Source organism: Anser cygnoides, chromosome 2 (genome assembly GCF_040182565.1).
Source record: "Anser cygnoides isolate HZ-2024a breed goose chromosome 2, Taihu_goose_T2T_genome, whole genome shotgun sequence".
Classification (NCBI taxonomy): domain Eukaryota; kingdom Metazoa; phylum Chordata; class Aves; order Anseriformes; family Anatidae; genus Anser; species Anser cygnoides.
In genome coordinates, this window is record NC_089874.1 from 129,159,694 (window position 1) to 129,175,422 (window position 15,729).

A 15,729-nucleotide genomic window follows, 5' to 3' on the forward strand; every position below is an offset into this window, starting at 1 on the left:
CACATACAGAGCTTGATGATGTGATGATAAACTTGGGATAAATTACACAGGGGCTAAGATGATCCGAAAAAAGGTGTTGACGATGCATTGCAAGAAAAGAATCGACTTTGAATTTTTTAATCTCTTCTGTAGTATCGCACATAGATGGTATGGGAACTGAAGCCATATAAATGAGACTTACAGAGAAGGGATATAAGATTAAGTGAGGTCCTCTGTGTTTATACAACCATCAAACAGTACCTTAAAGGTCTTTATCTGATGTCTGAAGATCAGACTTCAGATTGGTGTATATCATTACCCCATGGCACAGTCTAACCTATGAACTTACCATACAGCTGATACTATGGAACAGATCCTCATTTGTTTTAAGTCAGTGTTTATTATTGCTTATTATTATTATTATCATTATCATTATTATTTCAACTTCACCTATTTGAAACCAGGTTATATGCTTGTCGCATATAAAGCAAACGTTTGTTTACCTGGCTTTTTTTTAATTTTTGCTTTGTTCTTCCAACTAACTGCATACCAAATCAGTACAGACTGGGTTGTTGATCACTGGCACCCAACATAAATTTTAAATCACAATTACACTAACACCGGGTTTGGAATAGAGATTTCAGTGGGATTTGTATCTGTTTACATCAAGCATGAATTTGCCCTGATTCTGCATTCCTGTTGACTCAGCTGGCACCTCAAGAGTAATAAGAAGGACTGGGCCTATTACATAATATCAAGTGTACAATGAGCTGTTGGGTATATTTTTACAACTATTACTCACACAATATGGTTTTAACTCCATACGCAGTGTCATACACTCACTTTAGCACAAGTAAAATGGGTACATTCTGAACGCAATACTGACTGCTGCTTAGATGCCAGAATTACAGATGTACTAATAATTAAGAAAAAATAGATATAAGGTGGATATGGAACAGTGTTTGAAGGTTTGTCTCTAAGTAGGAGATGCTGCTGAAATATTTAACATTATAAATACATACAGAAAGGCCAGTGTAAAGCAAAAGGTGTATCCTGTCGCTCCTGGAAGGCTCCGTGCAGCTCTTCCCGTAACAACTGCAATGCAACGTCAGAAGCCTCTGACACAGGCAATATCTGTCCTATGTCTCCATACAAGTTTTATCTTACACATAGCAGCTGTTGCCTAGAGACGTCCCTGGCTGGAGCAGAAGTTTGCAGCATTTGACAGGAGCCCTTATTGTCTCACGCTACTCATGTGGTCAAAAAGTAGGAAGACCTTGGTAATTACAAACAAAACAAACAAAAAAAAGTGACAGAATCGAACCATTTTAGCTGTTCTGTCCAGAAACGAGCAGTGTGATTGAGAAGGACAATTTAATTAGATTCTTTCAAGATACACAAAACAAAATTAATAATGAATTAAGGTCTAAGAGTAATTCATTGCTGCTAACAACTGTTCTTACTCGAAGTGTGCATGAGCAGCTAGCCAAAATGACACCTTTGCTAGTTTGCATGGAATTAGACTTATTTTAAGTCAGCAAAGTCAGTATGAATGGAAAGATCATTTTGTATAATTTAAAATAGGAAACAGTAGTCTTTATTAATGTGAAGTGGATATTGCTTTAGCTTTTTTTAATGAGTTCATGACTTAATATGATTCTGAAATTATTCTTGACAACTATGATATAAAAAAAAGTGGAGATTTTCCTCACAAGTGGTCAAACTCAAGGTTGAGAGCAAATACACTAATCTTCCTCAATTTTTCGCTTTCCAAAATCTTGGTATGGATGTATTTTGTTGTTGTTGGTGGTGGTGGTGGTTTTGATTTTTGCTTTTTGTTTTTCTAATTGTTTGCATCTTAAAACCATTATGTAGCAGGGAAAAATATATAGGACATATATGTTTATAGACAAAACCAGTGTAAAGTATAAATATACACAATAAAAAAAATACTGAAGAATAAGTAAGTATTTTAGCAGGGGGAGGGGAAGGTTTTCTATGTGAAGGTAAGATTTAAATGTTTCCAATACATACATCTCCCACACCACTTTTTCTTTTAGAAATCTCATCAAGGTAATTATACATATGGGTACCACACAAAGATACTGATCACTTTTGGTCCTCAGATCATCTGAAGTAGACACTCTACCCAAAAGTGATGGCATTGCTTTTCCCCAAAGATGGGGGAAACCAGAGTCCACAACACTTGGGGGGCAGAGTTTTGAGATCTGCTCCTGATTTAAGAGTAATGTTGTAGCTCTAACTACAACAGTCTTAATTTAGGCAGTGTCTTATCTATTAAATTGAACTACTGAAAATTAGTTTCTGTTTTCCAATAAAGTTCAATAGCTTTACAGGGAGATTTTTAACACTGAGGTACCTAAGAGTCGGTGAGAATGTCACTTCTTTGCACAAAAACCTCAGCTTGAAAGATACATAAATGTGTTAGTAACTCTTTATGAAAGTAGTCCTGCTGAAGGCTGTGTAATTGTTTTTATATGGTGAATAAGCTGTTTTGCAAGAGAGTGTGTGAAATGAAAGGAGTAAATTGCAACCTGTGAGCATCCTAGGGAGAGAGCTAATTTTTCTCATTTACATAAGCATTTTACACCAGCTCAGCATGGAAACAGAATTGCCTAAAAATTGAAAATAATCATCCTTCACTGTGATGTGTGAATAATAATTTGCTTACAAAAATGAACAAGCAAAATCAAATGCACCGGTGATGATGCGAAGCAGCTTGCTATCACTCTAAATGGCAACAAAAGCCATACTCTGTAGTTCCTCAGAAGACTGTTGTATGAAGAATGCACTACAAATGAGAGATTACCAGTGAGCTGACAAAATAATCAAGCACCGTTGTTCTGTAAAGACTATAAAACATATCATTTCACACACATGCAATTTTTCCATAGTTCAAACTCCCACAACTATTTAAGCCTTCCTCATCTTTCATTTAGTGCTTCTAGAAAAAAGTTAGAATTCACAAATCATTGCAGGATTTTTTTTTTACAGCAATAACTTATATTTTGCCAGCGATATAAATACAGCTCACTGTATAACATGAGTCAGCTCAGTAATGCTAAAAGACAGTCGTCTTTTCTCCAACTATTTTCCATTAACATGAACAAAACCAGTTTTGTCAGCACCTCGTATAAGGTGAAAAGGGAAATGGAAAGTTCCTCTGTTTTTCAGATCTGATTTAAAGTAGTATTCAGAATTCTTAATTCTGCAAGAAAAATATGTTTGTTCACTAACCACAGAAACAATAGGTTTATTTGTTGCAAATTCTATTTTGTTATTATTTCCTAAATGCGTTCCGTATTTTTTTCCTGAAGCATTATGCATGTCACTGTTCAACAGTAGATGGAGCAGTAGATCGTTACTGTATTTTACTTATCTGTGTCAATTATTGCATAATTTTTCAGCTGCTGACATGTAAGACTGGAAAAGCAAATGCAAAAAGAGATAAAGAAATATAATTGTTAATTAAAGAATTTAGAACTATGAAGAAAACAGAACAAGAATCCAAGCTCACTCTGGCAAATGGCTAAGAAAAGCCTGCATTTATGGCTTAATAGACAAGATTCATAAACACACATTCATAAAATTACAAACCTTGTGTTAGCTGAATACAGTAAATATGAACGTCCTTAACCTTGAAACACTCAGTCACAAATATTTTTCTTATGATGATCGGGAATGATGAAGTCTCTTCTAAAAGTGAAGTTCATAAATATTCCACATTTTAGGCCTTGTAATGAAAAGGAAAAAGTGTAAGTCTAAGTTAAAATAATCATTACAAGGGCAATTTATTTTACACTCTCATCAATTGCTTTTCCATTAAACTGTTTGTATGAAATTTACCATAATAAATTGTTTTGAACTTGACAGTAATTATGCCATGACCCTCATTTGTTCAGCAGGGGTTAGATTCCTCTTGCCTGACTGTAACCACATAAAATGAAGCATTTAACTTAAGATAGTCATCCCAACCCTTATCTTTGGTGGAGACAGACAGACAGACAGTTCCAGTTGATGTGTTTAGGGAGGCTCCCAATTTTGAGGTTTCTTCTCTCCATAGACATAGATGATCACCTGAAGCTAGATTTCAGGTTTAGATGGCTATGGCTCTCCTAAGAATCCAGACTTTGTATAGTTTCCCTTAAAATCAACTGGATCTTATTTACAGTAATTGTATTAACAGAAATTTCAATAGCTGCATACTCTATTTTGAAACTTCATATAATTACTTAGCATCAGACTGCCAGTATTTGTTGTTACAAATCAAGGCCAGGGGAAAACTTCTCGGATGGCTTCAAAGTTCCAGTTCTCATTGACAAGCCCACTGCCCTCCCCCGCTTCCTTCCAGCAGCATTAACTTTTTCTCTGCAATCTCACAAATCGGAAAAAGAGTAACCTCTAAAGCTGTTTTAGACTGAAGGTCAGAATTCAAAGGATTGGTAACTTTATCCACAGAGCCCTGCAATGACATTGCTATTGGAAACACACCCAGAAGCACCAGCACTCGAGATGTTTTTATTAAGCAATGTCAATAGGTACAAAATTTGAAGGTGCTTCTTTTTTTTTTTTTTTCCCCATACTGTAAGGTTTATCAAGATTTGTATTTGCAAGAGATCAAATTGCTTTCTGCCACTGAATTTTAGTTTAATGTTCTCTGAGGTAAGGAAACTGGGCTCTGTGTTACATGCTAATGAAAACAGCAGCTTTGGTTTGTTTACCTAAATACTTAAAGAGAGGCACCTCCTGCAGCCAAAATGTAAACAAAGCTTAAACTCCTTTTACTGCATGGATACTTCCAGGCTGCTAATGTAGGTTTTTTTTTTTTTTTTTTTTTTTAAGTAAATGCATTATACAGATTTTCTACATATATTTCCTACTTGACAATCTACCTTTCCAAAGAAATATTTGATTCCTAAACCAATTATTCATAATTAAATCTATGTTTTAAGTCCATGAACATGAGATGACAGATCCCTTTCAGAATTAGGCTTAGAAAAAAAGAACACAAAGGGCAGTCAGTACGTTTGTCTCTGCAGACCCAACATTAATTTAGAGGAAATAGGTTAAAATAAGGATTTCAAGATGGTTTCACAAGAATTAAGAACAAGAGACAGTTTGATTTCAGTATCTTTAAAAAAAAAAATAAAATCATGTACCTTGCACCTCTGTCTTGTACCACAATTGCACGCACAAAAGGCTAAAGCAGTCTTATCTGCCTTGGAGATTCACCTGATGAAGTTCTGAGAACCTGTCTTCAAGGGTGTCTTGCTTTTTATACTACAGGAATTTCTGTACACAAGGCACTCCACTAGATAGTATTGCTAAACTGCTGTTTCAGACAGACACAGACAAATGAAAAAACACCTTACTCCGGATGCCAATTTATATGTTGAAAGACACAATGCAGAACACTTTTCCAACAGTAATGCCAGAATAATGCAATAACAAAATCAAGAAGACACAATGATACTCACAACAGAACAAAACTATATGAACTTGAAGCAAAGCTGGGTAAGCAGAGATAAACAATTTTTACCTGTCACAACTTGATTTTAAAACATATTAATTAGCATTTAGCAGTATATGGAATGTGTTGAGTACAACTGAAAAATGCTTATTTATCTTAGTGCATCTGATGGCGTTTTCTTCGTATTTGTAAGCAGGGTACCTTTGTATATATGGGTTGATTTTTAATAGCTCTTCTGGAAAGCAGCAAAACCTAAGTTAGATACACCCAGGAAAATTTAGTAGATTTAACAGCCTAAAATTCAGTAGCCTAAAGTGTTCTCCACCAATGTATTCCACTTCAGATGACTACTTCCTGAAATAATTTCACAATTATCCTGCTAGAGACTGGATGGTTCAAGTGATGCTTCCTGGTGCCTGGGACACAAACAATGGCTCTATTGCCCTGGGTGAGGACACCGCTGGTGCTGCTCTTGTGTCAGCCCCAGATGCCTGCTCCACCAACCCCCAGCGGGCTGCAGCCGTATGGGAGAGCATCACCATCCCCAGCAGCCACTGATGAATTGCTTCCCTGCCCCACACTAAGAAGAAAAACAAATGTACAGAAAGAAAGCTCCCCCTCCAGAACTTTAATCCACATCAGAAAGGGTTTTGAATTCAGTAAGTGTCTCAGGAACCACGTGGTGACTACAGTTTGGAAGGGGGAAATCAAAGGGACCCAGCCCTGCAGCTGGGTACAGCTCAGGCACCATAAGGCTCTTGTCCCTCTTTAAGACCTGAAAGAGCTGCTGCAAACCAGCACTGATACCCCTACAATGCATTTATTTTCCTGCAAGTTTCTTCCCTCATAAAATTCTCATTATTATTTATAGTTGTAAACTTTCATTAAATAAGAAACACCATCAATATTTTCACCTCCATAATACTATAAAATATCATGTATGCATCTTAAAGCCTGAATTAAAATAGGATTGATGTTATGCTGAGTCTTTTTATGGGATTGGCCTCAAGCATATGTGGTATACCAAGCACAGCAGGAGCTTTATACAAATCTTTCTCTATTAGATGATGAGTTCCAGGACTTGGCTTTTGTTTTTCTCTGGTCAGTAAGTAAATAAAAAACTAGTTATACAGTATGCATCATAAAGTAACAACTGGCAGATCAAATATTTTTTACTGTAATCTAAGATGGGGATGCCTAAAATTCTTTTGAACATCTGCTGAATGTTCAGGATGAAATACATTTCAGCAGGCCCTACACTGGGAAGTTCCTGTCAGCCAGTGCTGGAGTCTTTAACAGTCCTTCAGCTTAGACCACCCCTAGTCAGATCCAAAATGTTGACTCTGGTACCCATTAATATCCTTTTGATTTCAAAAGGGTTGTGTACTGGTGTCAGAGCCTACCCTCACAGCTCAGGTTGCAGGATCCAGGTCCAGTTATCTCTTCCTGTCTGCATGCACTGAAGTCCACCAAACACAGGTTTCTCAAAATTTGAATGGGTACCATAAAATGCCTTGACATGAACTTCAATGAAAAAATAGCTGGAAGTTAATATGCAATAAAAATATCTCCCATTAATTTAGTAAGAGAACTGGACTTCAGAGACACTGAATAAGAGGTTTGAAGACTGCTGTTTACTTTTGGTTTAGAAATTCATGACTATGTATAAAAAAAGCATAAATCACAGTGATTTAAGAGATTGGTTTAAGACACTGATTTGCTAAATCTTTATGCTCACCTAAGCTTGCTTGTAACTTTGTAAGACATAAGTGTCTTTGTTTCAATAAAACTGTACTGTATGGTTTAAAGATACATGCCAAATTTCAAACTTTAGCTCTGTTTAAGCACATACATGGCTTTTCTCTTGCTAGAAAGATCCATGTATAATACCAATAACCTTCCATCAAATACCAGAGAACTAAATGTAATGAGAGCTATTAGCAATTAGAAAGCAGTGATATCATTTAACTGTCAACAAACATGAAAGTACATGTGCAGACATCAATGGGAAAATGATAACCTAATAAATAATAAAAATGGCAACATGTAGACTTTGCAAGATTTCTACACATCAACATGACATAAGCACATAGGTGTCATTTGCTTAAGGAAATTCATTTAATATCTCTTCTAGCATATGAAAAAATGTTTCTTTCTTCCCAGCCCAGAATAAACCAAAGCATCCTTCCATAACACCAAATGTGACAATGTCCAAATTAACATCTCAATAGTGTGTAGTGTACTAAAAACAGAAGTAAACCCCAAAATTTTGTTCTCTTGAATGGATTGTGGATTAGCTCCATGATTTGAAAAACCCAAAGAACAGATTTATCTCTTACTCTGCTTGCTTTCTGAGATGTGCAAATGGATTTACAAAATTCAAAACAACAGCAAAAACAACACAACCTAAGAAATTTTAAACCATCCTTTTCTAAAGGCTTGATAGAAAAAAAAAAGTATGCTTTGAAGTGTTCAAATTGAAGTTCAGCCTTTAAAACTGAACATGAACTAAAACATTTATCATACCTGAATACCAAGTGAAGGTTTACATCTTATTAATATTTGTTGATTAACAATTGCAATAAATAAATTATGATATGCTATTAAAATTTTGAGTGATTATACTGGATAGTTAAAAATTGAGTCAATAAAGTTAAAGGAATATTTTTTCTTGTCTTCCAGGAAAAAATAAATGCCTCCAAACTGCTCTCGACTCCATAAATTGGCCAAGGTTTCAATCTAACTTACAACACAACCGAAATAATGGTATTGGACATAACCTAAGAAAAATGAAAGAATTAATGATGTCAGATAGGAACTCCTTCTGGTGCTTAACTTGTACTACTGTATATACTGAGTGCCTTTTCTCCCCTTGCAGAGGTATGCACTGTACTTAGGCTACCATTTGCTGCTTTATGAGGCCTAATGAGATTCAGAAGACATCACGGCATCCAGATCTTCAAAGAAATACCGTCTGCTAGGACAAGGACTGATGGAGAAGACCCTGCAATGGAATGTGGGGCAGAATGGTGGTTAGTGGTCCCTCCTGTGTCTCAGGACCTACCTGCAGGTAGCTGAGCAGCCCTCAAACCCCGGCTCTTGCTACCTAGCTCATGTCTCTCACTTAGAATCATAGAATCGTATAATGGTTTAGGGTGGAAGGGACTTTAAAGACCATCTAGTCCCAACTCCCTGCCATGGGCAAGAACATCTCCCACTAGATCAGGTTGCCCAAAGCCCCACCTAACCTTTCACTTCCTTACAGTGAGAGTGACAGAGCAATGGGACAGGTTGTCCAGAGAGGTTGTGGAGTCTCCTTCTCTGGAGATACTCAGAACCCACCTGAATGCATCCTGCGCAATGTGCTCTAGGTGATCCTGATTGGCGGGGGGGTTGGACTAGTTGATCTTCAGAGGTCCCTTCCAACCACAGCCATTCTGTGATTCTGTGACTTCCAGGGATGGGGCATCCACAGCTTCTCTGGGCAACCTGTGCTAGTGCCTCACCGCTCTCTGAGTGAAGATTTTCTTCCTGATATCTAATATAAATCTACCTTTTTTTTTTTCAGCTTAAAGCTATTCCCCCTTGTCCTATCACCATACTCCCTGGCAAAGAGTCCCTCCCCAGCTTTCCTATAGCCCCCCCTTGGAAGGCCACTAAAAGGTCTCCCTGGAGCCTTCTCTTCTCCAGGCTAAACAATCCCAACTCCTTCAGCCTGCCTTCATAGGACAGCCCCTTGATCATCTTTGTGGCCCTCCTCTGGACTCATTCTAATAGGTCCGTATCCTTGTTCTGGGGACCCCAGAGCTGAACGCAGTACTCTAGGCGAGGTCACACAAGAGCAGAGTGGAGGGGGAGAATCACCTCCCTTGGTCTGCTGGCCACACTTCTTTTGATGCAGCCCAGGATACGGTTGGCTTTCTGGGCTGCAAGCACAAAATGCTGGCTCATGTTGAGCTTCTTTTCAACCAACGCACCCAGGTTCTTCTTCTCAAGGCTGCTCTCAATCCATTCTCCACACAGTCTGTACTTGTGCTTTGGATTGTCCCAGCCCAGATGCAGGACCATACACTTGGCCTAGTTGAACCTCATGAAGTTTGCACGGGCCCATCTCTCAAGGCCATCCAGAGCCCTCTGAATGGCAAACCTTCCCTCCAGCATGTCTACTGCACCACACAGCTTGGTGTCACCGGAAAACTTGCTGAGGGTGCACTTGATCCCACTGTCCATGTCACCAAAAAAGATGTTAAACAGTGCCGGTCCCAATACTGGCCCCTGAGGAACACCATTCATTACTGATCTGTACCTGGACATTGAGCCATCAACTGCAACACTTTGAGAGTGACCATCCTGCCAATTCCCTACCCACTGAGTGGTCCATTCATCAAATTTATGTCTCCAACTTGGAGACAAGGATATCATGTGAGACAGTGTCAAAAGCTTTGCACCAGTCCAGGTAGATGAAGTCAATTGCTCTTCCCCTGTCCACCAATGTTGTAAGCCCATCACAGAAGGCCACCAGATTTGTCAGGCACAGTCTGCCCTTACTAAAGCCAAGTTGGCTGTCACATATCACCTCCTTATTTCCCATGCGCCTCACTTCCTAGATGACACTCTCACTTCCTAGATGGCACTTTAATGACTCAGTTGTAAGAGAAGCAGCAGCAGCAGCATGCAGGCACCTGCAGGAAGGGTTTGGGTTCAAATCTGAAGCTCACTTCATGGAGAGGTGCAACTGCAGCTCTCAGATTTGCAGATGGCAGCAGAAACCTGCAACTGCACATTATCTCCTTAGTGCTGGTGCACTTCTGGGATTGGGTGGGCAAGAGGAGGAGTGCAGAATCAGTCCCAGGTAGAGTTTCTGCATTTTCCCTTTGACTGGTAGAACCTGCCTTTAGTCTAGCTTTTAATGAACTTGGCTAATCTATTGCTACAGAGGAAGCATTTTCTGAAAAAAAAAAACCGATTCTGATCAAATCAATGTTTTTCTCACCTGCCATTTTCACAAATGTGTCTATAAGACTTTTTCAATAGGAATGTTAGCAATGTGTTTACTAGAATGTTTTGCATGTTTGTCAGAATGTTTATCAGTCATTGGATGAGATGATGGTGAAAGTAAGAAAGTATCTTTTTAGTTTAAAACACACACACACACAAACAAAAGAGCTATTCATGAAAGTTTATTTTCAGTTTTTCCTGTAATATTTTTAAAACCATTTGGACTGAAATATATGAAACACTGTCTTCATTAAAGTCTAGAAAAAATAGAAAACATAAATATTGATTTACTGTTTAAATTTCTTCATTTTCCTCACCTGCCTACAGTCACAGCTCTGACTTCATTACTGAAGCCTGCTAAAAGCGTCCCCACCATCTTCTCATAATTGCAACCTGAAAGAGTTCTTAATCTCTTCAGTCTTGATCACCTTCTCTGATTACTTCTCCATTTACATAATTCCTTGTTAGCTCCAGAAATTACTTTTCAGTAAGTGTTGATCAGAAAGGTCAATGCGTCATTCAACACGAAGGTGCCTAGCCCCTAACCAAATTATAAATAGTTTCTGAGGTGTCAGTCCTTCCACGCAGGGGTGACTGTCTTACTGTGTGTTGGAAGCTTATTTCCCTCCTCTTAACTTTGAAGATGAGAGAAGGGAGTGGAAAAGACCATTAGATCTCTTTTGTGATTATGCTCTCAGCTGTCTTGGTCTGGATCACCAAAGTACGAATTGCAGATATGCTGAATTATATTCACAGTGGACACAATACTTTGACAGTAGTTGATCAAGGATGTTTTTCCATACCAAGTTCTATTATCCGGCTGTTTATGAGCCACTGTGAACAGCTAATGACACCCACATTTATCTGGCATGATTTTTCAGCCTTCCTTCAATTTACCCTTTGATTAATTAATTTTCACAATTTGTCTTTCTTTATATAAACTGGTTAATCTCTCCTCCATAGAAGAACCAAACATATTTCCCAAGGCTATGTATTCTCTTAGATTTTCCACAGAATAAAGAGGGAGCTAACATTTTGCTTGTGATATATAAGGGATCACTCTCTATCATTTTTATCTTTAGTACTGCTATACTTATTATATATAGTACTGCTATACTAAATATGATGTTTATTATATATAGAAAATATAAATATAACAATATATTATATATGGAGAATATATATTATTATATTTATTATATGTTTCTCCTCTGCCTTTTAATCACTCCTACGCTAAGTCTCACTAGGGTTTGAGCAGCTTGGTCCTATTGGAGATGTGACTGTTTCCTTTTTCAGTTTGAGGTCTTTGGGAGGAATTTCACTGCTTTGCAACTTCAGGGGAGGAGGATGTTTGGGTTAAGGCTGTGTTTTCCAGAGAGAAAGCATAACATTTCTTTTCTCTTGATATTTGTTTGGTACCTAGTATTCAGTCCATACTGCAGAGAAGTTAAGATAAACTGACAAAGTCTATGACAGACTAATTTGTGATGGAATTATTTTGCAGAAAAGTGCTACTTGGTTTGACAGAACTTCAGAAATGTAGAAACCATTTGGAAATGGAAGCACAGAGAAAGCTGCAGAATATCTATTTTCCTTACAGTTTTTTTTAAGATTATATTGATTTAGAAATATTCTCATTTTGCAGGCATTACTATTCTTTTACCCAGCTACACCCATCCTAGGAAAGCAGCAGTACAATCAGGATAGCAGCTGAAATTTGTTCTGGGGGTTTTGAGTTTTGTCTAGAGTGCAGACAGCACACTATATATATATAATAATAATAATTATTATTTTTTTCAAACATAGCTGCTTCATCTTTTGTTTTTTCCCTGAATTGACCTGGTAATCAGGAACCAGGCACCTTGGTAGTTACCTTCCTTTGGATTTATGATGCTGAATGAAAGCGTAATAAATTAACACCATTCATGACTCAAATAAATATCACCCCCCTATTTATTTTAGTAAGCCAGTAGCAGCTGTTCAGAGAACACTGTAAATGTTCAGGTTCTTAAACAAGTGCGTACCCCTTTCCTTTTACCTCTTGCACCTTTCTAATATAGGCCTTCAGTGCAGGTACAGTCTTCTGAATACAAAGAACTAGTTTAACACAACCTTGACATCAGTACTCTACCAAAAGGCTGTTTGATATCTGGTGATCGAACTGACATCATCACCTCCATCATCTGTCTTTTTTTTTTTTTTAAACTTACTTAAGTTAAAATACTTACTTAACTTAAAAATACATTTGTTAAAAGTGCAAACAGGTTCAGTGACTTGTTTATAAACTAAACCAGAGTAGTATTTCCTTTTTTGCAATAATTGCTGGTTTTTTTATTATTATTATTATTATTGTGTGTGTTTAAGTACTTTGTCACATGCATTTTTTATTACTGGACAAAAGTGGAATTTATGTCAATAATTAAAAACACGTAAATTATGTGATCACTTAGTATTTACACTGGCATTTGCTTCATAGTCTGGATTTTATTTCTGATTGCATAAATATTCATAGAGAAACACCTAGGGAAATTTTCAAAGTGGTGAGGAGAGACTGAACTATGCAGTTCCTATTAATTTTAATAACAGTCACATGGTTATGTTCTCACACTCTAATTTGAAAATTTCACCCCTGCTTTCCACTATCTAAAATAACGGGATAATTCTAAGTATGCACTGTCTGCATCTCCCCATCTACTATCTATAAATACACAAGGGACATGCAGTCTTTTCATATAGATTCTTCAGGATGCCCTGGTGCCTTTTTATACCCAGAGGAAAAGTCCCCAGCCTAATCAGAGTTACAAAACTCCTGCTGCTCCTAATCCTCATCTCTACAGACATTTTCATTAATTTCTTTGCTGAAATGCTTATTTAGATACATTGAAAATTAATATCCTGGGAACCTCTGACATAATTAAAAGTACAAATGCCAAAAAAGTATGATCAAAAGCATTGCTAAAACCAGAATAAGACATAATCAACCTGGTAACCCATCATACAGTCCCAGAAACCATGCTTTAACATTCCTCCCTAAAAAGCTAATGACAGAGAGTTATAAATGAAAGATTTTTGTCATTTGACTATATTTGATCTTTCCTCACAATGTGCCAGGAAGGTCAGGCAGGGTATTTTAGAGCAAGGCTGTGAGTAGACAGAATTACAGCCTTAGAGTTACTGACAGTGTCTTGCCAGAGATTACCATATTTTTACAGTTTGTAGGCTTCAGTTTTCACAGTTATTGCGTCTAAGCAACTTTTATACATCTCCTGAAAACCAAGAGTAGGTGAAAGGAGGATGTCTTTTTTCCCCGCACAGAGAACCTTGAGAGGTTTGGCAGCAAGGGAGACAGTGGTGGTCACTACGGGCAGCCAGCAGGAGCCCAGACAGCTCAAAAGAGAACCTTAAAACAGGCTGAAGGGAGGTGGTGAAGCAGCTGCAATAGGTTTGAAGGGTTCATAGTGGGAAACTTGGAGAGAAGATCATGGACAGAATGAGGGGAATCAGGAGAGAGAGAAGATGGGGAGGTTTGTTGATGAGGATGCTGTAACCCCTAAGAGGAAAGGGTTAGTATTCTGGGATGCAAGTTGCTTAGAAGTGCAATATCTGGGCTGAAAAGCACTGAGGGCATATGGATTAGGGTTGACAGAGATGAATTCTGCCACACATCTCTTAACAAAACCCCAGCTAACCTCAACTGAAGACCCGCATGCCTCCAACCTTTCTGTGGTCAGTATGGGGTTGCCTTTTCCTATGGATTTACAGATGGCTACTGAAAGATACATTTGTCTTTAGCCTACCACCAGCCAAGGACATCCATTCACATCCTCCACAACCCATCTGCCTGTTTTTAAAAAACTTGAAGGAGTGTGGTATTTTTGAGACTGCTAGATCTCCATCAGACTGGGTTGAGATTTCCCAATGAATCAAGACGTTATCATTAGAGGATGTACAGCTAGGCAGACACATACAAAGAATGTGGTTGCAAAAGCCTTTTTTTCCTTAGGAAACCAAGTTGTAACAAGAAACTGCCTGACCTCCATTTACAGTTCTGTTCAGTTATTTTAATGAACTTTTTCAGTTTGCTGACAGAGCAACTTTGTTTTATGTAGAAAGACAGTTCCCCAGAGGGTAAGATCTGTCAGTTGCCACAGGAAATCCTTTCAGACCCTACCCATATAAGCAGAGTGTTACCTCAAGAAATCAGGTTCATTCTGTAGACCTGCTGAAGGAAGGAAAACAAAATCCTTCCTCAATTTGGTTGGGTTCTTGCAGTTATGGCTGCAATCAAGAAGTCACTTCTTCACATTATGCTATCATTTGGGCTTTCTTTTTCAGTCAGCATCTCAGCCTTGAAGCTGTACAAAACTGGAGTGTCCTGCCTTATATGTTGGCCAGCCTGACCTTCTCTTCCTCACCACCTAGCAGCCAGTCATGAGTAAGAGTGACATCAGTTAAGAAGTTCTTCCCTTTTTACTCATTGTTTCAGCCTACTTTGATGAATACTAGAAAATAAAACAAAAGGCAGCATAGGGGTAATAGTGAGGGATGAGATCACTGGAAAAGAAGTAAAAGCCACAAGAACTGACACCATGTATGAGCTCATTATGAATCTGATTTTATATCAAATAGGTCTTGAAAAGGCTTCATTACACAACCTGCTGGGAAGTTGTACGCTATCAGATTGTTTCAAGGAAAACGGAAAGATTGTTGTCAACCTGAGAGCCTAAAATGGGGGAAAAGAAGCTCAGCATCAGGGATAGTCTTTCCCTCTGTCTTAATAACCCGAAGTCTTCATGATTTTGCATTATGGTTATTTGTATTGGGAAAATTATCTATGTTCTGCTGAAAAGGAATCTTTTCCTGAAACAAATGAATCCTAAATTTCCAAAGTTTTTCCACCCAAGCTAAACAAAGGCTCTCTTGTCTAAAAATATCTTAAATGCTCTAACGTTTAAAATAATAATAATAATAATAATAATAATAAAAGCTGTAGGCTCTTTTCATTTAAACTGTCCTACAATTTTGATTTTTATTTTGCATTCTGTAATTTTCTGAAAATCTGTGTTCTCCTCCACTTTACTTTTTTTCTTTTTTAACATAATTTCCATGATACAGACATTTTTACTCATGTCTTAACTCCTCTGCAGAAACCAATTTCTAGTTAAACAGCTACAGAAGGAGAAAGTGATCAACAAGCAACAAATATGGAAACTCCAAGTCTCCAAGTAATATTATCATTAAACTTTATATCCAAATTAATA

General features: G+C 37.7%; 1 protein-coding gene across 2 annotated transcripts in view; it reads right to left on the minus strand.

Moving 5' to 3' along the window:
- The window catches only part of EYA1 (EYA transcriptional coactivator and phosphatase 1), a 164,422-nt gene that overhangs the window by 93,229 nt on the left and 55,464 nt on the right, over positions 1-15,729 (minus strand). Inside the window, exons 1-2 of one of the 2 annotated variants that reach the window (XM_048077020.2) lie at positions 5,160-6,274; positions 3,598-3,733 (exon numbers count right to left, since the gene is read on the minus strand). The exons of the other annotated variant lie outside the window; for it this stretch is intronic. The gene's annotated coding sequence lies outside the window, so the exon portion shown is untranslated. Of the gene's footprint in view, positions 1-3,597; positions 3,734-5,159; positions 6,275-15,729 lie in introns of those variants that run through there. 2 annotated transcript variants of the gene reach the window in all.